At 40.1% G+C, this 26946-nt stretch overlaps 1 long non-coding RNA gene and 1 pseudogene across 1 annotated transcript; both read left to right on the top strand.

The window, feature by feature from the left end:
* LOC109275839 (52 kDa repressor of the inhibitor of the protein kinase-like) overlaps positions 1–2830 on the top strand; it is a 94110-nt pseudogene extending 91280 nt beyond the window's left edge.
* Positions 2831–2932: 102 nt separating this feature from the next.
* On the top strand, positions 2933–14461 carry LOC109275840 (uncharacterized). Its single transcript, XR_002084404.2, has 3 exons — positions 2933–5782; positions 13329–13416; positions 14155–14461. It is a non-coding gene; the product is annotated as an uncharacterized LOC109275840 (long non-coding RNA).
* Positions 14462–26946: the final 12485 nt, after the last annotated feature.

Below are 26946 nucleotides of genomic sequence, written 5' to 3'. Positions count from 1 at the left end.
AAGAAACTCTAAATGTCCCAACAGTGGAACGCATTATTCAGGAACTGAAAGGTACGTTCTCAGAACAGCACTTCAGAGCTCTTAAATGCTTATCTCTGGTACCCTCTGTCATGGGACAGCTCAAATTTAATACATCGGAGGGGCACCATGCTGGCATATACAGGAGTGACTTACCCAACCCCGACACACTCTCAGCTGAGCTGCTTTGTTGGAGAATCAGGTGGAAACAGAGGGAAAGATATGGAGCTTCCATCCACCATTTATGGAGCCCTGCATCTGCAAGACATCAAGTTTTTTCCTAATGTTTATGCATTGCCGAAAGTCCTATATATTCTTCCTGTGATGAAGGTTGAGAATGAATGCTATGAAAATGGGCAAAAGCATCTCAAAGCGTACCTGAGGAACATTTTGACAGATCAAATATCAAGTATCTTGGCTTTGCTTAACATAAATTTTGACATAAAACATGACCTGGATTTAATGGTGGACACCTATATCAAACTCTATACAACTAAGTCAGAGCTGCCTACAGATAACTCAGACACCATTGAAAATACCTAGGAGACTTTTAAAGTAGGCTCTCTCTTATGTTTGATATTTGGAAAAATCTGTAAGAAATTTGAAAACATCTTATGAAAAGCTGTCACATGTATGTAGGCCACTTAATCACTGAATATCTTGACCCGTCAACCTCTCATTGAGTCCATTAGTCACTGATGATCTGCCTACTTAAATGGCCCCTGTTGGAACTCTTATGCTTTGGAGACATAACTGTTCTTCCAGAAGATAGCATTGAAAGTGCCACATTACACTCCTGTGTGATCTCTGCAAATCGTGCTTTGGAATTGTTTTAGTGAGGTCATTTTAGTCACAACATTTATTATCACTGGATCCAGTTGTCAGGTATTGAGTTATCAGTTCTTGGAAGAAATAGATTTTGAAGAGGTGTGGGAGAAAGGAATACAGTGTATAAAATGTTACAATGAAGCTCACAAGTGACCTGGAGTGTGAAGTCTGTTAAAAATCTGTAATGGACAGTTAAGAGAGTTACCAGACAGCCAGAGAGAGATACATATAGAGAGAATGGAAAACAGGTGAGCTTGCCAAGCAAGGATTTCAGTGTAGATTTTGTCTTTATCAAATGAACCTAAAGGAACAAGTTACAATTACAGTTTGAATGGGCGAGCCTGCCATTGTTGGTGCACATTAGGTTGTTGCTGTTTGTAGTCCTTGTTGAGCCTACATCTTCATAAGCTTTTTATCAGGTGTTTGTTGAACACCTCTATTTCATGGTCAAGATCAGAGGCCATGGATACTGGCCATGGACAACTGATTTTTCTGTTTTCCTCTATCTTTTTCACGACTGTATCTACTGCCTCATCTTGATTTATAAGCAAAACCTGGAAAACCTACAAAAACAAGTGTTTTGTGGTGTATCTAGGAATAATACAGAAAATATTGCTGTTATTTTTGGTGAAGAAAATCAATTTTGTAGAGTTTATTTCAATAAAATGTGAATTTTACTTAAAAAAAATAAAAGTACAGTTTGTTCACACAACAAATGGCATAATCTCATAACACAAAATCAATAGACAGGGCACTTGAATATTATGTTAAGAAAGTAGGCAAGAAATTAATTTAGCAAATACATAATGCATAAATGTGCCTTATTGGTTCAATGCCAATTATCTTTAATTCATAAAATTATCCAAGCTTAATAATCATCCTCCTATATCATACTGACATCAGTATTTATAATAGCAAATTTTTATATGCCGACATTTGTAGGTCAGTTGAAATATTGATGCATACATAAAGCAAGGCCATAAGTTGAATGTATTTAAAATAATATGGCACCGGTGCAAGCAGATGTGAGGGTTAATTCTGGAAAAGCAGGCCCCAAATTTAACAGATTACTTACAGTGCTAGTGTGGGTGACCCAGGGTATTTTTCCTTTCTCTGCCCAACTTTGCTCTGGTGAAGAGCCAGGGAATCAGAAAATACTTAGAGACCCTAGGATGATGAGCATTAGGAAAAAATGTGGGAGGATTGAATATGCCATTAACTAGATACTGGTATGTAAGTATTTGAACCTCCACTATATGTATATTTTCTCAAGGTCAGCTCACATATTACTTAGGAATGCCTGGCATCGGTACAGTAAATAGAACATCTAGGTCCCTGATGTTCAAGTGCTGAAACAACAGTTGTTCTTAGGCCAGCACATTCTCATCGTGCACAAAAGCAGACCCAAGTCTTTAAGGGATTATTAGAGGAAGGATATTATTTTCTCAGTAACTCAAAGCCAGCTGTGAGGGCCTTTAGTGCAGTTTATGCGTCTTCTGCCTCCCTCTCTTCCACCTCTGGCATGCCTACAATTGGATGAAGTGCTTTTCCTGCAATGGCAATCACTATGAAATCCATTAGCTGGAAACCAAAATGTTTCCCTAATTGTTTAAAGTCTCATTGCGAAAAGGAAGTTTCTATTGATTGCAGCATGAGGGGAAACAATCCCGAGTTCATCATTTTTTTCCCCTTTTTATAAACACAGCCAGATGAGATGGACATAGTCAAAATCATCAGATTTACTTCTCCAAAGATTCTCATTCACCCCTAGAAGTTTCTACTCTGGGTTTCTTTGTGCCCATGCTTTATTTTGTATTTGCAGACCGCTTTCTCTCCGTTTTCTTTTTGGCCTTGTCTTGTGTGCTGTACATCTTTGCCTTGTCTTCAGTTTTGTAATTAATTTACAATTATTTTTAATGGCGGTTCTTTTAAAAAATTGGTTGGCTGGACCGTACTCCTGGAATACGACACTTCTTCTCTTTTGTTCAACAGACATTTCAGCTACTCTCAAGCACTCACTTTTAGCCATTGCCCAACCTTTGGAATCCTGATGATGCCTTTCTTTGGACGTGTCCCTTAGGTACGTATACCCAGTTCTTAGAACAGTGCCTGACACTTAATGGGTGACGCTTAATTCCTTCTTAATGAATGCAGAAATTCAGGTGTGATTTATTTATTTATTTTTTAATCTCACCAAAAACTCACCTTGACCGAATAAATGGACCCAAATTAAAAGAAAAAAAAATAAAACAGTCAGCATGAGGACTTCTACTGTGGTCACATAGCATCTTATTTGGTTTAGATTCTCAGCCTCTTTGACAAAGCTTTTCTTCTCTCCTCACTGAACCAGAGATGTTGGACAATTTCTGAGCAAAGAGAAAAAGATGTTGTTCACTTAGAAGTGCTTATAATCTGATTAACCTAAATCCCAGTAAATGTGACATTACCAGCCAAAATGCTTTATAACTTTGATATTTGTAAATGGGAGCTACAGACAAATCTCACTAAACCGTTTTATATTCTGGTTGTATAGATTCTGGCTGTATTATTCCCATTGAACGAAATTTCATCTTCCATATAGAAAACTTAAAAGGCTGCTAGTCCAGAACGTTTCCATAGGGGTAATGAAAAGTATGGAATGGCTGAAGACTGGATTTAATTGTATACTTAGCAGGCTAGTATTTAATTTCTCCTGAGATCATTAATTATATAGCTTATCACATTGAGAGAAATTGCCGTCTTTGATAATATAAAATTGAATTTCATTTGATAATCACGATGAAGTACAGACTATCAAGTATGCACTCCTTTTCCATGGTGTTGACATTCAGGTATCGTCAGTTTTCTTAGTGCTTTAAATTATATGGTGGAGTGGCTGCCAAAATACTTGAAAGGAGAATAAATAGATTTACTGATTCAAATTTGGCAGTAATTTTGCAGGAATGAGGATAGGCCGTTACAACATTCTAATCACAAAACTCCAAAGGGTTTTCAGTGTAATCTTTATGTTTTCAGTACTGTTTAGTTGTTGGACTAAGATACCATGTGCTCCTGTAATTGTCTTTGAGCTTTGTGCACTGGGTAATCCTTTGGCATGATCGATCCAGAGGGATGAAGAGGGATGAATTAGCTATCTTTTTAGCTATTTCCCAGAAACAATCCCTAGAAACTAGAGGAAAAGTTTTCTAAAGGACTGGTGATAGGTAGTGTGGTCCCACCGAGTGGCTATAGTTCCAAAGTTGGTACCTTAAATGACACGTGTGTTCTATTTCCTTGGTGTTAGCTATGAGAATTGCTATACAGAGTTTTCAGACTTGGGACGTTGGGAGCAAACAGAACAAAATGGAGAGCCACTTCCTTCGCTTTATTAGATCCGAGTTTTCTGAGGCTGTAGAAATGTATCTTTTTGTTAAATTTGTTTAATTATGCTCTGTCTTTGTTTGTACTGCCTACCCATTGCGTGGCAATTTCCTTAAGGTCAAAGACTGTCTCAATCCATATAACCCATAGCAGAAAACCAGTAGGCTTACCAGGTTCTTACCTGATGTTTTACTGGATAGGCTGTTATTTTAACTTTCAGTTTGGTAAGTCAAAGGTAAAAAAACTAGATGGCAGTGGATTTTAAAGGTGGATTTTAAAATATTATCAATATTTTCTTCTCAATGGTCCTAGGACAGAGACAGGATTTGGGGCTGACCATTTCTGTGTCCTGGGAGGGATTCTTTTGTGGGCACGCTGAGTCATGCAGGTGTGAATCAAGTCAAACTAAGTCGCATGTATTGATTACTTATTATGTGCGGCACTTTTCTAAATGGTAGTAACTCATTTAAGCCTCATAACAACCCTGTGATATAGGTACTAAATACTAACTTCATTCTATGAATGAGGAAACTGAGGTACAAGTCATACAGTGTGAGGGGTAGACCTGGGATTTGGGACCAGGAAGTCAGGCTGCAGAGCATATATTTAGAGACTGTCACAACTACTTCCTTATATGTCTTGGAATGGTTCCCAACAGTGCCAAAGGAATCCAAAAGCACTTATTTCAGACAAGGATTTTGAATGTTATGTTTTCTAATGTAAAAAGCCATCCTATGGAAGAAGCCATATCTCTTCAGAACCTCTATGTATGTAATGTATGGATGTATGTATGTATGTATCTATGTAATCTACTTACTGTGGTAGGCAGAATAGTGCCCACCCACAGATGTTTATGCCCTAATCTTGAAGGCTGTGGATATGTTATGTTACATGGCAAGGGTGAATTAAGGTTGCAGGTGGAATCAAGATTTCTAATGCGCTGACCTTAAAATTCGGAGATTATCGTGAGTTATTTGGGAGGACCCAGTGTGAAAGTGGAATTGGGAGTCAGAAGGGCATTAGAATCATAAAATAGGAGAAAGATTTGACCAGCCATTGCAGTCTTTACAGATGGAAAGAACCACAAGCCTAGAATTGTGACTACCTTCTAGAAGCTGTAAAAGACAAAGAAATGGATCCTTCTTCTATAACCTCAAGAAAGAATTGCAGCCCTGCTACATTTTGATTTTAGCTCTGTGAGACCCATGCCAGACTTCTGACCTCCAGGACTATAAGAAAATAAATTTGTGTTGTTTTAAGACATGAAGTTTGTGGTAATTTTTTATATTGGCAATAGGAAAGTAATATACTTACTTATTTACCATAAGTGAGGAATTGGTAATTTCTTTGGTGGGTTGGGAGATAGGGCTTGGGGGTTTTTGTTAATGATAGGAGACAAAAAAAAAAATCTAAGAATCTCTAGGTCAACTAAGAGCTGACCTCAGAATTTTTTATTCAAAAGTTAATTATAAATTTACTAAGATTAGGTCAGTATTGTGCAATATTTATGATTTTTCTGAATTCTCAACACATGAACATCGTTCAAGATTGAAAAAGCATAGAAGAACATAAAATGGTAAGCATGTATTTGCTTTTCAAAATTTGCTTCTTCAGGATCCCAGGACAGAAACAGGATTTTGCGTTGTTTTTGTCTCATCACCTAGGATTTTACCTTATCGCTAAGCTACCTACCTTCTCTCCTCAGAGGCATCACGAACATCAGTTTCTTCTAGAAATATTTCATGTCTCTATGAGCATATATTTATGTATAGTCTTTTTCTCTTAAATAACAGTAACATACTGTTATTTGGCCTTTGCATTTATTTCTATCTTAAATTCAGAAAAAAAAATTTATGATAATTAAAAATAAGCAAAACAGAATGTTAATGAAGTTGGTGGGAGGGGAACTGTGCATGATTTTCCACATTTCTGTATTCCATGAGTTGAAATATATCCAGGAGAGGCAATAGTGAAGGGTATATTATGGCTTATGTAAAACAGGTACTCAAAATGTTATATGATGAACTAATGAATATGTATGAGATGACTGGGTAGCCAAGCTAAGATTTCATTCGCAGGCTTCTTGCAGAAATTCCTGGGGAAGAGAACATGAATACCCAGGATATAAGTTCTGACTGAAACGTGACTCTTCTGTCTTAGGGTTTAGATCTTTGAAACCTGAATGGCAATGGTAGAAGGTGAGGGCAAAAGCAACCTGTCATTTCAAAGCTGCAAGTGTATCTGCATGAGCTGGAGACTCGAACACACCTTCAGCAGAAAGAGTTCTTTAGTTAGGGAAACTACAGGACTGGGGTAGTTGGTTTTATAATTACAGAGCTTTGCTCATAATTAGAGAAGTGTATGTTTGACAGCCATAGCTCTCAGTAGCTAAACTGCTCTACATCACATTGTTGGAAGGTGTTTATGTTCTAGTCAGAGCTGGATCTCTGAAGACACCATGCCCTTTAGGTAATTTCTAAATTTACTGATACAGAAATAGTTACTTACTCTTGTGAAAATATTTTGTGTGTACTCATTTTTTCCAAGTGAAGTTAGTAGCTGAGCTTTGGAAAGGTTGGAGATGGCAAGATGACACCCTACCCAGCATCTTGGATTGGCTTAGATGAATGATGGATTTTGTAGGGCTCTGGATATAGCATATTGCTTCCAGCTCCAAGTGATATTGTACAGCCTAAGAGTGGGTGGAGGGCTTTTCATCTCACCTATGGCACAGAGCCCAGGAGCTTTCTGGCATCAAAGGACTACAGACCGCATCTTTGGCATGGGCATTCGCATTCTCACAGTGGGCATCATCTGCAGTGGCAGCTAGGGAGTCCTTCAAGAAGCTCTGTAAGCATAGTTACACAAACTCATACACATCATCATACATATGTGTAGGATTCTTTATATTTTGTATAAACCAAAGTGTACTAGACATAACATTTTGCTCACTTGTACATTGTTTATATTAAAAGAAGGAATTGTCAGGGTGCCTGGGTGGCTCAGTCAGCTAAGCATCCGACTTGATTTCAGCTCAGGTCATGATCTCACAGTTTGTGGGATCGAGCCCCACGTCAGGCTCTGCACTGACAGCATGGAGCCTGCTTGGGATTCTCTCTCTTCTCTCTTGGCCCCTCCCCCACTCACCCTCTTTCTCTCTCTCTCAAAATAAATTAAAAAACTTAAAAAAAAAAGAAGGAATTGTCAGCCAAAAAACCCCAAGGATTTGAAAGTTGATAATGATTAAAAATGTCAGTAACTCAAATTGTTTGAACAATCACTTTGTGCCGGGTACTATGTGCTTTATGTGTATTTGCTCATTAATCTGTATAGTTGCTCAGCAGAGGTTCATAGATACCTCACAGAGTAAGGAGCTTCCTGGCTGTAGATGTATTTAAGCAGATATTGGTGACCATTTGCTCCAAATATAATAGAGAATGTTCCTCCTTTGGGGGTAAGTCAGAAGAGGTGATTGCTAGACCCTTTCCAAGTGTCAGTGCTTAGGACTTCACCAGTTAATGATTGAATGCAGGGTGGGGTTATTTGGAGTGTTCAGTAGTGTTTGCCAAGGACCAATGAAGACTTGAGTTTCTCTCTTGCCTCTGGGTAATGATTGGTCCAGGTTAGAGGTGATGAGGGCAGTCCCTGCATGCTGCTCTCATTGAACTGAATCCAGTGCAGGGTGGCTCGCTCTGTCTTCTAGACTGAGTGCGTGCCCTTGATTAAATCAGGTTATAGAGCAAATTGGAGGTCTGTAGAGGAGAAGCTGTCTTATATTTTCTACGACCTCTGAGGCTTCTTCAAGTAACAGATACGCATCCAGACTTTTATCCTTTACGTCAGCTTCATCGCTGAGCTACAAGGATGGCTTAAAATGGCAAGTTTAGGTCATCCGACTACTCAATTGGTGCTTTCTGAAAAACAGTTCTATCAGAGGAGTAGGCTATTAATTGCTTCATTAATCCATCAGTGATTTCTTTGTCAGGAACCATCCTAAATGCTTGAAAAATAACTTCCTCTTTGGACGGATAATCACATAAAGAAACAGCTGGGTGCTATGTTAGCGCTGCAATGGAGGTGGGGGCAGATGTGGTAACATCAAGGAGGAATGACGTTTAGTGACCGAGGTGTCACGGTGGCAGTCATGCCTCAGCTGGGATGTGAAGGATGAATAGGATTTCACCAGGCAAAGAAGAGAAAGAAGATAATTCTGTTCGGGGAGGTGATAGCTCTGTGGCTTGAAGCTCTGAGAGAGAAGGGCATGCTGCCGCCAGGGGGATGGTCACAGCTTCAGCAACGTGGGGGTGGGGAAGGTGGGGGGTGTTCATGCTGGAACAGTGTGTGACACTGTGTGCTAGTAGAGTGAGAGGTGAAGCTGTGTAACTGAAAAGCTGGACGTCGAGAAAGAAGGAGCCTACATAAAAGCCAGGCAGAGAATTAAAACAAAACAAAACAAACAAAAAACCCCCACATGTTAAAAAAAATACATCTTGACTCATAATTTTATTTTTTACTTTATAAGTTTTTATTTAAATTCCAGTAGTTCACATATGGTGAATATTAATTTCAGGTGTACAATTTAAGTGATTCAACACTTGCATACAACGCCCAGTGCTCATCACAACGAGTGCACTCTTTAATCGTCATCACTGGGGCTGCCTGGGTGGCTCAGTCGGTAAAGCGTCTGACTTTGGCTCAGGACGTGATCTCAGGGTTCAGGAGTTTGAGCCCCGCATTGGACTCTGTGCTGGCTCAGAGCCTGGAACCTGCTTTGGATTCTGTGTCTCCCTCTGTCACTGCCCCTCCCCTACTCATGCCTTCTCTCTCTCTCTCTCTCTCAAAAATTAATTAAATTCTCTCTCATTCTCAAAAAAACATTAAAAAAAATTGTCATCACCTATTTTACCCATATCCTCACCCACCTTCCCTCTGGCAACCATTAGTTTGTTCTCTATAGTTAACAGTCTGTTTCTTGAGGGGCGCCTGGGTGGCTCAGTTGGTTGCATCTGACTCTTGATTTTGGCTCAGGTCATGATCTCACAGTTGGTGGGTTCGAGCCCTACATCAGGCTCTGCACTGACAGTGCGGTGCAGAACCTATGTGGGGTTCTCTCTCCCTCTCTCTCTGTTCCTCCCTCCCCGCCCCCCCCCCCCCTCCGCCCTTGTGCTCTCTCTCTCAAAACAAATAAACTTTTTTTTTTTTTTAAAGAGTCTGTTTCTCAGTTTGACCCATAATTTTAAATGATAGACCAGGGTTATTGACTTTAGGCATTCCCAGGGGTAAGTAAAGATGGGCTGCAACAGTTGCCTAGAAAATTGACGTTTGAAAAAATTGTTTTAATGTTTATTTATTTTTGAGAGACAGACAGACAGACAGACAGACAGAGTGTGAGCTGGGGAGGGGCAGAGAGAGAGGGAGACACAGAATCCGAAGTAGGCTCCAAGCTCTGAGTTGTCAGCACAGAGCCCAATGCAGGGTTTGAACTCACGAACCGTGAGACCACGACCTGAGCTAAATTCTGACACTTAACTGAGCCACCCAGGCACCCCGAAAATTGACAGTTTTGTGTGAACAAGTTAGGAGCCCAGCTCAGAATGTGAACTGGAACCCCCAGACATCTGAAACAGCAAGCAATTTTTGCACCTGCAAACCAAATTTCAGTCTTCACATACAGGCAATGAAAAGGAGATTTTTTATATATTTATTTATTTATTTTTGTTAGCCACATCCGCACACACAAGATAGTGATTTCCATCTGTGGTGTTACTTTAAATGAAAATGGAGCTTCCTGCTCAGAGCTCAGAGGTGTGCTTTTGGTGAGCGTCATCTGCCATGCTCTGTGACATCTCACTCACAGAGACTAACCCAGGCTCTGTCAGTGTCTGTGAGTGGTCCAAGCATTTCATTCCCATGCCAGATGGTGAGCACCTTCAGGAGAAGGATCACGTCTTAGGGTTCTCTGTAGCTTGAATACATTTGCCTTACATGTTAACTGAATGGCTGAATGAATTCTATTCACAGGCCATCCCGGAGAACCTATGAATAGTCTGATCTTCGGTTTTGCCACTGACCAGAACCACCCTCCTTGTCCAGGCTGACATTGACAGGCCCTAATTTTGCCTCTGTGACCTGTTTTTTTTTTAATGTTTATTTATTTTTGAGAGAGAGACAGAGCACAAGCAGGGGAGGGACAGAGAGAGAGAGAGAGAGAGGGAGACACAGAATCCGAAGCAGGCGCCAAGCTCTGAGCTGTCAGCACAGAGCCCAATGCAGGGCTCAAACCCACAAACCACGAGATCATGACCTAAGCTGAAGTCAGATGCTTAACTGACTGAGCCACCTCTGTGGCCCATCAAAAAAAAAAAAATTCACCTAGAGACTAATGTTCAAAGTTCCCTTGTTTCAAGCCATGGAACAGTAGTCATTTGATTAAAAAGCCAGTGGTTAATTAAAGTGCTAAAGACTTTCTTTGGGAGGGCTCATCTCCTTTGTAGACCTCTGTAGGGTCCTCCTATCTCTTTCCTGAAGAGCACCCTTTACCTCACCCTTCTCTAGTAGAATCTGCAAACTTTGCATCCCATCTAATTTTACCCATCTCTTTGTCCATTCCCTTAGGGTCTTGCTCTCTGAAGTTGGCTAATGGCTAAAGTCATCTGTGCCCAGCACTAGAGTCTGGAAGTTCATCTTGAATTTTGTTAGGGACTTGGCGGAAACAGGGAATTGACTCAAAAGAAAGAGAGAACGTTCTGGGACTTTTGACCTTTCTCAGATCAAGTACCCATCCGGACCTGGATTCAGAGGCAGCTCAGAGTAACTCAAACTCTCTTTAGGTGCCTCAAGTGAGAAATAGCCAGATGGTGAGCAATTCTCTGAAACCAGATAGAAATTGAGAACAGTGAAATGATTCTTTCTCCTCCCACTACTGGCTGGGAGTTTATTTAAACACACACACACACACACACACACACACACACACACACACACACACACGTAAGAGCAGGAGACTAATTGTGAATGAAATAAAGAACATCAAAAGAATCTTCTTAATTAGCTTAAATACTGATTGTTACCATTAGAAAATGAGTCAGCCTAAAAACACATGTAATTGCAGTCTTCCTGTGTTGTGGGAAGCCTAGAGACCGAAGGACTACATTATTAGCAGGAAAGGACAGGCCATGGTGACATCCATCATAAAGAAGAGATGGTTTTTCCAGCACTGACTGTGGCATGTGACATTTGCTTGACTGAATGCAAAGCATTTGATGCCCAGAAGGCTGGTAGTCGTCCCTACACAGCCAGTACATGAGTGGCAAGCACATATTACCACTCCTGCTTGGCAAATGGGAAACCGAGGAACTGGAAATTGTAATAACTAGAATTGAAGTGAATCATCAAAGTTTAGGGCAAAGTTGTGAGAGAGACTTTGGTGCCCTATTTCTCTTGCTGTGCTCTTTTCCCTCCCTTCTCAATGCTTCTTTCTTATTGCACAGTTCTCCTATTTAAATATTTCTTGGAGGTGAGCCTGGGTGGCTTAGTCTGTTAAGCATCCAATTCAGCTCAGGTCATGATCTCATGGTTCTTGAGTTCGAGCCCTGCGTTGAGCCCTGTGCTGACATTTCAGAGCCTGGAGCCTGCTTCAGATTCTGTGTCTCCCTCTCTCTCTCTACCCCTCCCCTGTTCACGCTCTCTCTCTCTCTCTCTAAAATAAACATAATTTTTTTTTTAATTTTCCTTGGAGAAACTGTGTGCTTTTTATATCTCTGTGTGAATGTTAATCATCATCCCCGTTGGAGAGGGCACTTGACTATTAACTCTTATCCCTAATAATGATACAAAACTTTTTGAAGGGGCCCTCCTAAACCCTAAATTCATAAAGAAATTACAAGCATCCATAATTAGCATGAATCTGGTAGAAGAGGAAGGTAGAAGAAACAAACTCTTTCCTGGTGCCCCTGACATCCTATCGCAGACCTGCCCTGTGTAAGGTGAGATATCTAGGAACAGGTGGAGTAGCAGAGAACAATTGAATTTCTTCTGATGATGCAAGTGTGAATGGCTGACTTGCTACGTTAACGAAAAGAGTATGTATTATGAGAAATTACTTGAGAAGTATGTGATGCCCAGATTGGGGATTATTGATTAGTAGAATTGTCTTAGTTCAATCAAAATACAATAAACAAAACCAATTTGTATGTCATTGCTTCTTCAAATATTTCTAATTATATGGCCCTGGGTAGGTATTTTAATCTTAGTAGTGCTGTGAACTTTTGGGCAGTCTTGTGAAGTCTATGGGCTCCTTTATAGAGTAGTACTTTTTTTTTTTTTTTTTTTTTGAGAGGGCGAGAGAGAGTGTGCACCTGAGCAGAAGGGAGAAGGGCAGAGAGAAAGGGAGAGGGAGAGGATCTTAAGCAGGCTCCATGCCTAGTGTGGAGCTGGTTGCCAAACTCCATCTCATGATCGTGAGATATGACCTGAGCCAAAATCCAGAGATGGATGCTTAACTAACTGAGCCACCCAGGCACCCTGAAAATAGCATTTTTAATACATAAAATCAAACACTTAAAAAACTTCAAAGAAAACCAATACTACTGGAAGACATTAATCAAAATTTTTGAAAATTTGTGATATATGCTTTAGTAATGAATTAAAAACAAGATCTAGTGCACAGACATAATGGTTTCATAACTTCATAGTAGTGATGAATACAAATAATATTTTAAGATACCTACAACAACTATACTGTGATATTAAAATATTTGAGGTTTCTTTGGAGGTGAAGTCACAAATACCTGAATACCTGTGGCTATTAGTGACTACTGGTCCATATTTATAATGGAATGAAATGCTATATTTAATTCAAGGTTGATAAAAGGTTTGCAGTAGACTTCTTGGCTTGACAGTCTATCTACCTCTTTGAGCTGTGGGTGGTGTTGGAGGGAGAACATGGCCTTTGAATCTCAGCTCTGAGTTCAAGTCTCCATGAAGACTTTACTTCCAGCATGTCTCAGCTATTTTAGTTAACCTTTTGGAATTTAGTTTGCTTTGATTACAATGGGAAAATAGTGAATTCTGCATGAAGTTATTGAGCAGACTAAATGATATAATGTATATTTAACATCTAGCACAATGCCTGTCATGAAGAGGGAGCTCAGCAAGTAACAACTCCGTCTGGACACCTTTTCCCCCACAGCCGAAGGAAAAGCGAAGTAGGTAAGATATTTGTAAAGATAAGTCTCTCACTAACATCCTAGTCCTGGATAATTTGCTGTCTGAGACAGGGTACATACAGTCTTTTAGTTTCAAGAGAATTTGGGAAGGAAGATACTCTGGAAAATATATTCCATTTTATGCATCTCTAAGCCAAGCCATAAATGTAGCTGTCTAAAATTTCAAGTCTGTAAAATTCAAACAAGTTTTCAGGAGTTAATTGTTAAAAGGTAATTAAAATTCCAGTGAAATAAGATACCATTTTAGGATTGGGAATGCTGGCTTCTCTGTTTTATGATGATATTAAGGTTTTGGTAGAGTCCTCATCTTGTCCCATGCGGAACCAAGAGAGGGCTGTCCTACCACTGAGTTCTGCAGGATCCATGTGGAAGAGGAGGACAAAACCCTGGTCTGCTCAGGAACCTGAGCTGCTCCCTCAAGCCATAGGTCAGACACAAAGCAGCTAATGGACGCAGTGGCCGATTTCAGGTGCTTTGTGGACATCCCTAAACTGAGTTGATCCACAAGGTATTTCCTGAGTAAAAACTTCTTGAATTTTAGCTTCTTAAGCAGTCAAGAAGTTATTGGATTTTTGGAATTTTTATTGTTACGTATTCCAGATATCTTAGAATCTACAAACATTTATTTGAATTTTAAACTTAAAAAAAATTGAACTTATTGTGTGGTATATAAGGCATAAATATTCAATTTAATGAAACTTATTTAAATTTTTGTTTTCAGATTTGGGAAGCTACAATCAAGGTCATTCGGGAAGTAGGACTCAGTGTATTAGCATTACCTATGGGTGTCCACATAGAGATTTATAGACACAGGAAAGGCTAGATAATGAGAATGCCCTGTAAAGAGGCACCACGTTTCACCAGGGAGAAATGCATCCAAGTTACCTCACAAATGTTAAGAAATATGCCTACTTAATTGTATGGTGCATTTTCCATGGTGTTTGCTTTATTCATTTCATGTGCATTTTGATTAAAAATTTTGCATTTTATTATCTCTTATGTTTTTCAATAAATACAAACCAGGACTGCTTTTTTTTTTTCCCTCTTTTTTTCATTCTTCTCAGAGGTGTGGTGAGCATCGAGTAAGATAATAATTTTGCAATGCTTATGTCTTGTCCATTTGGGCTGCTGTAACAAAATGCCACACACTGAGTAGCTTATGGATAACAGAAACTCATGTCTCACAGTTCTAGAGGATGGCAGTCCAAAATCACGGTGCCAGCATGTCGGGTGAGGGTTCGCTTTCAGGTTATAACTTCTTATATCCTCTAGTGGCAGAAGGGGCTCCTGGAGCCTTTGTTATAAGGCACTAATCACCTTCCAAAGGCTCTACCTCCTAATACCATCACCTTTGGGGGTAAGAATTCGACATATGAATTTTGGGAGGACACACTCTGTGATACTGTGATTTATAAGAAATACATAGTTGGCCGTTTAGATGCCCAAAATATACAGTAGTTCCCCCTTTCTGCAGTTTCGCTTTCTGCAGTTCATTACCTGAGGTCAACCTCGGTCCAGAAGCAGGTGATCCCCCTTCTGACGTTATCAGAAGGTCAACGGGAGCCTAAGGCTACATCACAATGCCTACATCCTTCACCTCACCTCATCATGTAGGCATTTTATCATCTCACATCATCCCAAGAATAAGGGTGAGTACAGTACAATAAGAAATTTTGAGAGAGAGAAACCACATTCATGTAACTTTTATCAGAGTATATTGTTATAATTGTTCTATTTTATTGTTGTTGCTAATCTCTTTGTGTGCCTATTGTATAAATTAAGCTTTATCATAGATATGTATATATAAGAAAAAACATAGTATATATAGGATTCTGTACTATCTGCAGGTTTAGGCATCCACTAGGGGTCTTGGAATGTATCCCCTCGAATAAAAGAGGACTACTGTATCTCTCATATATATTTAGTCTTTCTCCGCAGTCCCTGGCTCACGGTTCCCCAAACCCTTGGAATTTCCTAAGTGTTGAGAATGACAAAGGTGTCTTATATCATGTTAATGAGACGACCTCTGGAAAGCACCTAAGGCTGGGGGGTGCTTTCCAGGAGAACCAACCTTAGGATCCGGTTGGGACTCTCAGGCAACTCCCCAACCTCTGGAGGTTGAATTCATCATCAAAGGCCAATGATTTGATCAACCATGCCTATATAATGAAGCCTTCAGGAAAACCACAAGGACAGGGTTTGGAGAGCTTCTGGGTTGGTGAATGCATGCAAGTGCTGGAAGAATGGTGTCTTGGATAGAGCATGGGAGCTCTTTCCCCAAGCCTTGTCCCGTGCAGCTCTTCCGTCTGGTTGTTCTTCAGTTATATCTTCTTATGATAAACAGGAAATCTAGTAAGTAAAATGTTTTTCCGAGTCTGTGAGCTGCTCTAGCAAATATTTCCAACCCAAGGGAGTGAGACTTGGGAACCTGTAATTTACAGCTGGTTGGTCAGAAGTACAGATAACAGCCTCAGCTTGCAACTGGCATCTGAAGTTGAGGGTGGCACTCTTGAAGGACTGAACTCTTAACTTGTAGAACCTAATGCTGTCTCTGGCTAGATGGTGTCAGAGAACACCGATGGTGTCTGAGAATTGTTTGTTGGTGTGAAGGGAATCCCCCTCACACACATTGAAATTGAGTCCAAGAATCCCAAAAGACACTCAGACATAGCAACTTAATAAACAGAATTATCTGATTGCTATTGACATTATGTTATAAATAGGTGTTCTCTCTTAAGAAGATGGCTTATTTAAAAAAAAAAGATGAATTATTTTATTACATGATTATCCAGCTATGGCATTCAAATTGGTGTTGCTTTGAATGATTCTATAAGATACTCTTTTTGCTTTTTTAAAAATAGATTTCTTATTTTAGAATAATTTTAGTTTTATAAAAATATTGGGAAGATAGTACAGGGAGTACCCATACACCCCACACTCAGTTTCCCATCTTGACATCTTACATTAATATAGTGTATCTGTTATAATTAATGAACTAATATTGATGCATTGTTATTAATTAAAGTTCATAGTTTATTTAAATTTCCTTAGTTTTTATCTTACGTCCTTTTTCTGTACCAGAATCTCATCGAGGATACCACATTGCATTTAGTTGTCATGTTTCCATAGGCAGTTCTTGGCTATGACAGCCTCAGCTTTCTTTGTTTTTGAACACCTTGCTAGTTTTTCGGAATACTGGTCAGGTATTTCATAGAATGCCATCTGTTGGATTTGTGTGATGTTTTTCTTGTGATTAGATTGGAGTTGTGGGTTTTGGGAGGAAGGTCACAGAGATAAAACCAATTTTTAAATCATATTATATCAAAGGTCCATACTATCAACATGATTTATCACTATTGATACTGACCTTGATCATCTGGCTGAGGTAATGTAGGTTAGATTTCTCCACTGTAATTTTGGTGCTAGTTGTGCTTTTCATTACTGGTGTATTGTTGCTTTTAGGTCTTCTCTGCCAATGGAGTAAGGAAAGATATGCTTATGTGTATGTGTGTTTGTGTGTGTGTGTGTGTTTATATATTATATATTGTGCATATTTATAACATCTGTAACTTTCTATGTGTAACCATTATGTGTCTGTATTAAGCTAAACATGAGTGCATGCTGGTATCTCCAATTCTTTTTTTTCTTTTAATTAATTAATTTAAGAGAGAGAGAGAAAGAGAGAGAGAGCACGCACGCAAGTGGGGGAGGGGCAGAGAGAGGAGAAAGAGAGAATCCCAGGCAGGCTCCATGCTGTTAGCAGCAGAGCCTGACTCAGGGCTTGAACTCACCAACGGTGAGATCGTGACCTGAGCCAAGATCAAGAGTCGGACGCTTAACTGACTGAGCCACCCAGGTGCCTCTGGTATCTCCAGTTCTAACCAGTTATTAAAGAGATCATTCTAGGCTCTTCCTCTTACTCTTCCAAAACTTCCCACACTAATATTGGGAAACCTGGTTCCCACTATTCATCCATTTATTTATTGTTCCATTACAGTACACATGTATGGCTGTATCTGAATGATTATCCCTTACTCTTATACTCTTATGGGAAATAACTTTGTCACTTACAGTGCTTATAAGCCATTTGTTTTGCCTTTAGTCTTATAGACTCCACTCATTTCTATATTTACTTAAGTCAGCACTTCTTCCCCTTGACTCCCTTCCAGTGAGGTTGTTTCATACATTTGTAATACAGTTAGATTTTCTTGTCATGGTCTGATTCTTTCCTGATACCTCCAAATCTTCTAAATGATTTTTAAAAAATTTTATATACACTAAAGTTTATTCTTTGTTCTATAAAGTTCTATGGGTTTTGACAAACTCATAATGTCACGTATCTACCGTTACAGTGTTAGAATAGTTTTACTGCCTGACCAGATCCCCAGGTGCATCAATATTCAGTCCTTCTCTTCTCCCTCTGAATACCCTGGCAGCCATTAGCTTTTTACTATTTACTCACCAGAATGTCTCATAGTTGAAATCATATAGTATGACTCTCTCTACTTTTTAAAAATTAGTAAATAAAGGTCCCAAAGCCACACTTTTTTTAAACAGGAGAAAAGGATACATATTGATTTAATACAAGTTTTATATGGCACAGGAGCCTTCACAAGGAAATGAAGACCTGAAAAAACAGAGTTGAATATTGCTATGGTGGTTTGATGAAGAATGGACAGTTGTAGAGAAATATGATAGGTTAAAGAGTATGAGGTAAGTGTCATACTCTGGGGGAAACTTAGCAAACCTATTTGGATTCCTTTCAGTGTCCCTTTGTCTTCAAAGATAAGGATGCTCCTTTCTTCCAGGTATAGGGAGGCACCTCTCACACGAGGGTTTTAGGACCTGAGTGACCTTCCTGCTTCTGCCATTTTTTTTCAAAATGTCTTCACCTTAAAATATTTAATATGCCAAGGTACCACATTTGGAGTAGCATGTCCTGAACCCCATCAGCTGCCGTAACAAAATATCACAGCCTTGGTGGTTTAAACAACATAAATGTATTTCCTCACAGTTCTGGAGGCTACAAGTCTGAGATCAAGGTGTTGACAGGGTTGGTTTCTTCTAGAGCCTCTCTGCTTGGCTTGTACGTGGCCGTGTTCTTGCTGTGTCCTCGTATGACTTTTTCTCTGTGCATGTGCATTGTTGATGTCTCTTTGTGTGTCTTAATCTATCTCCTCTTTTAGTTATGTACACCAATCAATCATATTGGATTAGGGTCCAGCCTTATGACCTCATTTAACTTAATCACCTCTTTAAGGACCCTATCTCGAGCAGGTGCCTGGGTGGTTCAGTCGGTTAGGCATTGGACCCTTGATTTTGGCTCAGGTAATGATCTTGCAGTCGTGGGATTGATCCCCTCCTCAGACTCTGTGCTGACAGAGTAGAGCCTACTTGGGATTCTCTCTCTCTCTCTCTCTCTCTCTCTCTCTCTCTCTCTCTCTCTCCCCCTCCCCCACTCATGTGCAAGTTTTCTCACCAACCCCCTAATAAATAAACTTAAAAAAAAAAAAGATTCCAAGACCCTATCTCCAAATACAGTCCCATTCTGAGGTATGAAAGGGTTAGGGCTTCAACATTTGAATTTTATTTATTTTTTTGGTGGGGAGAGGCACAATTCAGCCTGTAACATATGCCTTACCACCTGGTCAGAATTTCTTCATTAGAGATAATTTCTATTTCTCTTACCTTACTTTGAGCCCTGTCTCACCTTCTGTGGAGATGAAGACTAGAACAGTATTCCCCAAACAGTAACCTTTCATTGGTCTATGTGAGATGATTCAATCTCTTTCTCAGCAAACTGTTTTATTCCTTTCACTTAAAAATAATTTTATTTTATTTGACTGTAGTTGAAACACAATTTTATGTTAGCTTCAGGTACAACATAGTTTCAACGGTTAATATTATGCTGTACTCACAAGTATAGCTACCATGTAACTGGAAACCTGTATCTCCCACTCCCTTTCACCCATTTTGACCATCCTCCCACCTCTCCCCTAACTCTGGCAACCATCCAGTTTATTCTTTGTGCCAAACCCACGCTTTTAAAAATATACCTTCAGGGGCATCTGGGTGGCTCAGTCAGTTAAGCATCTGACTCTTGATTTCGGCTCAGGTCATGATCTCACAGTTTGTTGAGATCCAGCCGTGTTGGGTTCTGTGCTTACAGCACAGAGCCTACTTGGGGTTCTCTGACTCTCTCTCTACCCCCCCCCCCACCCCTTCCCACGTGTGTGCACACACACGTGCTCCCTCTCTCTTAAAATAAATAAAGTAAAAAATATATATACCTTCAACCACAATTTTCTAAAGAGCATCTTGTCATTTAGAGACACTTGGTGTGAAGAAATGTAAAAAATTTAAAGCACATTTTATTATAAATTTTTATGAGTCAAGAGAAATAACTAGAATTATATTGCTGATTATTTTCCTTAAAACTGTTGAGATAGGGGCGCCTGGGTGGCTTGGTCGGTTGTGCGTCCGACTTTGCTCAGGTCATGATCTCACAGTAAGTGAGTTCAAGTCCCGCATCGGACTCTGTGCTGACAGCTCAGATCCTAGAGCCTGCTTCGGATTCTGTGTCTCCTTCTGTCTCTGCCCCTACCCCACTTGTGCTCTGTCTGTCTCTCTCTCTCTCACAAAAATAAACATTAAAAAAAAAAAAACCAAAACAAAACTGGTGAGATAGATTTTTAAGGTTAAATATGTATTTTCTCTAGTTTAGCTTTTCAAACTCTGTTCTCCTCCCCACAGCCCCAAAGCACTGAGGCTTAAATGGAACTTAAAATTGTGAGTTGTAAAATTGATCCAAGAAACGATTTCCAGGTTATTTCCAAGTTACCATCAAACACAACAGGAGGTATAATTTCTTGGCAGAGCACAAGCAAGGTGTACTTGTGCTTTTGGAATGAAGTGGACAGCGACAAGCATCACTGTCCCTGGTGACACCCATACTGCCAACTACAGCAGGCAACTTTTTTCTTTTCATCCTCCCTGGTTTCTCAGCAGTGATTGATCAGATGAGCACTCCTCACCTCTGGAAAGCTTTTCCTCTCTTCCCTTCGAGTCCTTATATTGTCCTGTTGTCCTTCTATCTTCCTGCCGCTCCTTCGCTCCTTCGCAAGAGCGTCTTGAGGCCCTTAAAGTTCCATCCTAGGCCGCGTTCTCTTTTGTGGTTGCCCTCTCTCTCTCTTCCTTTTTTTAAAAAACATTTTTTAAGTTTATTTATTTTGAGAGAGAGAGAAAAGGAGCGAGCAGGGAAGGGGCAGAGAAAGGGAGAGAGAATCCCAAGCAGGCTCCACACCATCAGTGCAGAGCCTAATGCGGGGCTCAAACTCCTGAACGGTGAGATCACGACCTGAGCTGAAATCAAGAGTCCGGACGCTTAAATGACCCAGCCACCCAGGTGCCCCTCTGGTTGTCCTCTCTCGGTGATGTTTTCATTCCCAGTCTTCAAGCTCTACATGCTTGTCACAAGACTCCAGTTTGACCTCTCTCTTAATCTTATCCTCTACATTTCTTAAAGCTTTAGATACTGAATTATTCTGAAAAGTAGAGAGGCCTTATTGCCAAGGGAAGGGGCAAATTTTAAAATCTGTGTTCTTGCAGTGGCCTTTCAAGTGAATTCTTAGGCCTCAATTAACTTAGATATTTCCTCTGGGAAATATCTATACAATTGTAAGTTTTTGTCAGGAAGTTATTTCTACTTATCATTGTTTTTCAACTTCCTTTTTGGGCTATGAATTAGCTTATAAGCATGCTGAAAGGAATCATCTGCAGTTATGCTTCTGGCCAAAAATATTTGCCACTTACAGGAACTCTATCAATAGGTATCAGAAATATTGGTTACTTTGTGTCCTGGATAGGTGGCCTTAAACTGCCTATTAGTTCATGGCATTTAGGTAACCTTCTACTAGCACAGTATCTCCAACCTTGGCTAGACACTGTGATTACACAGAAAGCTTTTTTTAAAATTTTATTTATTTTTAACAATTTTTTTCAAGTTTTCTTAGTAATCTCTACATCCAATGTGGGGCTCAAACTTACAACCCCAAGATCAAGAGTTGCATGCTCTACTGACTGAGCCAGCCAGGCGACCCCCCCCCCCCAACCCTTTTTTAACAAATTTTTAAGACGATTTTAATACAGGAAGCTTTTTATTTTTTTTTAATGATTTTTTTTAATGGTTATTTATTTTCGAGAGAGCCAGAGACAGAGCACAAGCTGGGAGGGGCAGAGAAAGAGGGAGACACAGAATCCGAAGCAGGCTCCAGGCTCTGAGCTGTCAGCACAGAGCCTGACATGGGGCTCAAACTAGTGAACTGTGAGATCATGACCTGAGCCAGTCAGATGCTTAACAAACTGAGCCACCCAGGCACCCTTAAAATGAGAAGCTTTTTAAAAGTATTCATGTATGGCTCCCTTTAAAAAGTATTTTTTAAAAGTGCTCATGTAACAGATGTTCATCTGACCTTGCGTGGTGCCCAAGCAAAGATCCTTCGGTGACAGCAGCGTGAGGCTAAGTCTGAGAACCACTGACATCTGTACGGGAACCAACAATTGTTGCCTCGGTTCAATGTGGCATTCATTTCTGCCTCATAGGTCTCACCTGAGTGGGCATATTGCTTTCGTGTTCAGAGCCCAACTCCTCCTCTGTAACATAGGGGAAATCATGTCAACACCACAAAAGCTTGTTCTGAAGAGTATAATTTAACCTGACGTGTCTAGCACTTTAAAGGATCTAATAGGGGTTTAAATCCATGTCTTATTTTTCTTCCCCGGTGACATTTTCTTTTAAAAAACCAATAGTGACATTTTCTTTTGCCCTCTTAAAATGTAGATCTATCCCCATAATAGCACTTTATATCCTGTTCTTGATGATAATAGCCGGGAAAAAGCAGCAGATCAAAAGTCAAAAAATGGGATCTTGGATCAGCTCTGCTCTTCTCACTTCGTGCTCAGTATCTCAGTATCTCAGTATCAATTTATCCAAAAAATTGTGAAAAATCAATAGCTCTCAGTATCACCACGACAGTGCTGGTGGTGATGATCTGATGAGCATGGTAACTGCTATTGTTTCCAGGACACTGAACTACCATTACAGTATGAAAAGGAATTTGTTGTAGTTTAAGTGGGAGGACATGAGTTCAAAAAGCACTTTTCTTCACTGGCTGCAAGGAATTTTCTGGATGTTTCCTCTTTTCGGTTGAATCAAGAACTAATGCTTAGAACCAGGCTGAAATCCTTTTTCTCAGCTATTTGCCACAGCTCATGAAATAGATACTTTTCCAATGAGATTGTTCTGAGTTCATGAAAAAGTCCATGACAGGCTATTGACACCAAATTACTTTGAAAATGCCACATTAGCTTTCGTTTTCAGACCAGTTTTAGCTGAAACAAAGAATACTTTTTATGTTTAAATTTTAATTGGCAACATTTCTAGGCTGTCATCAGTGTGGATATAATGCCATCTCACTACGTAAAAACTGAAATACTAGATGTCAAGTTCAAATTAATGGGGAGAAGAAAGATATAGTCAATATTTTACTCATATACTGGTGATTTATTTTGTTGTTATAGATAATGTACTGTTGAGAAGTATTTTAATCCATAAAGGGCCATCTCGAATCCATTTGTAAGGTGTTCAATTCAAAAAGACAAAGTAATTCAACAGTAATATATGCCCCCAAATCAGACATCATTAGAGAAAGATCAATAGCTCATCTTCCGCATAGAGAATGCAGCACACTGCACTTTACTCAGCAAAACACGATTCTTTTCTGAGAAAAGCTGCAGATTAAACACTTCAGTGACTGGTAGACTTTAAAACAACTAAATAATACAGGGAAATGAAGGGAAAAGTGTTTCTTTAAAAAGATAGCCAAAGACCCAAAGATGACCTCATTGACTGTTTTCCTGTTGTGATTTAGAAATGACTAATGAGAAAATAGTGTGGGCATCCATATTAATACCAGGTTTCGTTTTGCAGGGAATTAAAAGGAGAAGTAGGTAAGGAGATCTTGGAGCAGATCGCCAAATTCCATGATATCCATAAAATCAGGATGGCTGTACACGATGTACCTAATAGTATCCCGGGCAAGATAAGTCGGCCTTGCTAAACTGGGGAGGCATTTATTACTTGAAGGAAGGATGCAGACAAATTGGGGAGACACCAACAAATTCATTCTGAACATAAAGGAAACATATGAACATATGAATATATAAATAATGCCAAAGTCTTATTTAGGACAAAGTTTCAACCTCCTTTTCCTATCAGTATTATTCCAGAGATTTTGGGGGAAACAAAAATGGTTTGCATTTTAGGGTATTTGGATAAGCTAAGTCAGTCTTGGTAATGAAATAATTTAAGACAGGTAGTTAGAAGGAAGCTGATAAAGTAAGAAGGGGCGATCATGTATGTGTATACTTTCTGATGACTCCATAAAAGCTTGATGTCAGAAAATTTGTTCACACCAGTGGGTCTCTACGAGAGCCAGGCTTACTTGGGAACCACTCCTCTAAATCATCTCGCACAAAGTTCTGAATTGTTGAGTCCATTCAGAGAGAGTTATTTCCTCTGAATTTATTTGTAAACCTTTTTTTCTGCTTTGTATTAAAAATATAACTCACTTTGAGCAAGGTCAATATAATAAAATATGGATTTATACAAAAGCTTAATAATTTGGGGATGTCCTGTCTGGGTTCTGAGAGGAGGATGAGAATGGTCAGGTAAAGTTCAGGATTGTAAGTCCAGGCAAACTGACATGAAATGAGTCTGAAGGAAGGTTCAGAACTGGATGCCAGCCCAACGGGGAGGAAGGACAGATAGCGTACATCTACCTTTGGTCCAAGTCAAGCACAAAATCTGGAGCAGGTGACTCATAGAGATTCAGAGGTCGGGCAGTTAACCCAGATACAGTTGGAAGGCAGCCAGCAGGGAGCAGAGACCTAGCCTCCAAAAGATGAGGGTAAACGGAGGAATACCTGGACTTTGGAGGAACTAGAATATCAAGCAGAGACATGAAAAAGAGGTCAGTAACTAATACCAGGGACATGGAGAACTATAACCCAGTAGGTTGGGATCTGTGGTGCCATGGACCATCAGTGAGAAGTGTACCACACTGACTCAGAGGGCGGTGGGTAACCAGGACACCTTAGAGTACTAGGCCTCAGGCCAGGACGATGCTTGCGTCAGAGCAGTTTAATCACTTGGCAACAGGTGTTTGAATATCACACGGGTAGGGAGTCAGACATATGATTGCAGGGGTGATCTGTCTACCCTAACAAAGAAACTTAAATAATGTGGGATTTGTCAAAAGCAGTTCTGTTTAAATTTCTAGATTTGTTAGAGTTAAGTGTTCTTTTCTCCTTTAATTTAATTTGTTAGAGTTAAGTATTCTTTTCTCCTTTAATTTACTTTCTCAAAAAATTTATTCACTGTAGGTTATGACACATGTAACAAGCCATGCACCGGGGATATATGGATGCCTATGACGTGATACTTGCCATTAGAAGCAAACAGATGGTGACTTGATACTTAAAATATCCAGTAGTTAGTGCAGGGGAGATGCGCACAGGGTACTGTGGGGTCCAGTATTAGGAAGAGGAAGCTATGTGAGGCTTCTTGCAGTTGGACACCTACAGTCTGAAATGTAACGGGAGAGTAACGCTTATTCAGGTAGATAGGCAGGGGTGAAGGGTAGTGGAAAATGGGGAAAAGAGGTCATTCCAGCCGGGAGGTCTGCAAAGCCAGTGTAGGAGGGGGAAAGATAGTAAGTAGTGAGGCCAGAACTGCCAAGGAGTGGCAGAAAATGAGGTTAGAAAGGTCAGCAGAGGTTGGATCCCAGAAAGCCTTGCGAGAGAGGGTAAGGAACGTGAGGGTCATCTTTTAGGTAATGAAGAGCCACTGAAGAATTTTAAGCAGGAGACAAGGTCAGATTTGCCATTGAGATAGCTTACTCTCGTGGCAGTGAGAGACTGACATAAGGAAGTTAACACTGGAGGAAGCCTGTTGTAGTGAGAGATACTGAAGGCCTGAGCTAGAGCAGTGGTATTCATTTATAGAAAGAAGAGAATAGATCCACATGTAAGGAAGCACCTATTGGAGACAGGAGTTTGAATTTGAGAGAATTTATCTTTAAAGTTTGCTGACAAGAAGGATATAAAGACATAAAATTGCCGGAAGCCTGGTTTTTAGCAAAGGAGAGGCTAACTACGTTTTGGAGCAAATTTAGTTTTTTCCAGCAAACTATTAGTACAGGACCTCTCCTACTTAGATTTCTCCAGAAAGTGGAGTCTGAGTACTTCTGGGCAGTACTTTACTGGGGAGTGTTATTGCAGGGTATAGGAATGAGGGAAAGGACAAGTGGAGCAAAGAAGGAAGGAGAGCCCAAACTAGGAAGTGTTAACCAAGTTGGAAACATGGAGAAACGGGTTGTTCAATCCCAAGGAAGCTTATGAGGAACAGCATGAAATGCACTTTAGGGGAAATGTTTTTCCATTAGCTCCCATCCCTATTGGTCAGAGGTTTGCCCCACAAGGAATAACTCTCCGGCACTTCTGAGTTAGGTTCCCATAGCGTCTCTTGCTTTGTCATCAAAAGAGAAGCCCCAGTGTGAGAGGCAAGAGGCACGAATTCCACAAATGGAACCCTGGGGCTGATTGTGAGAAGAGCCAATCTCATTTCAACTCCTTGGTCCTGAGACTGATATATTGCAGCTGTTGAGGAGATAGCATCATTTTTCAGCTGTTAGCTCAGTACATACATCACATCATGGAGGTCAGTGTCTCAGTCCTGCACAGTGTTTGCCTCAAGTTGGTGCCTTAGCAGAGTCTCTGACAAGCCCCCCACTCTTATTGGGTCTGCTGCTTCTAGTTCAGTGCGCGGTAAGGGCCAAGGGATTCTGTGGTCTTGTGCCCACTGTCACACGTACTTTGCAATAAAACAGGCCCCTTGACCTAAGGCAGGGTTGTATGTGATACCATGTGATAGATCAGGCATTCTGTCACTCTCAGATGGTACTATTGCAAGAGGCACTTAGGACAGGAAAGACAAACTCTTCTGAAAGTAGATGTAAATTCTGGAAAGGACAAAATTCTGCTACTTCTCATCACATCAGCACTGGCTTGGACTGGCCTATCAGTACTGGCCTATCACATCAGTACTGGCTTGACTGAGGAAAGAGGCCTGCTGATGTTTACTGAACAGGTCATCCTGAGTGCCTAGTTTTGGTTGCAATGGGTGGAGGAGGGTATTGTGAAACAAGGAAATCTGCCTGCCTTGGCCATCTCCCATGGGCCATCCATATACGTCTTTACCAGGTTTTTTTTTTGTTTTTTTTTTTTTTGGTTCCCCAATCTTTTAGTACAATTACTTCCTGACCTCTAATAACCATCCAAGCCATTCATCTGCTCATAAATCCATGTATATGTGTATCTTGGACCACTTCTCTCTTCATACAAAATAAATAACCAAACAGACTACTTGCAGAAGTGCTTACTGGGAAGATTTATC

The sequence above is a fragment of the Panthera pardus genome, unplaced genomic scaffold, assembly GCF_024362965.1.
Source record: "Panthera pardus isolate Hobbes unplaced genomic scaffold, ASM2436296v1 HiC_scaffold_2, whole genome shotgun sequence".
Taxonomy (NCBI): domain Eukaryota; kingdom Metazoa; phylum Chordata; class Mammalia; order Carnivora; family Felidae; genus Panthera; species Panthera pardus.
Note: the sequence above shows the minus strand (reverse complement) of the source record. Positions and strands in the feature narration are given on the sequence as shown.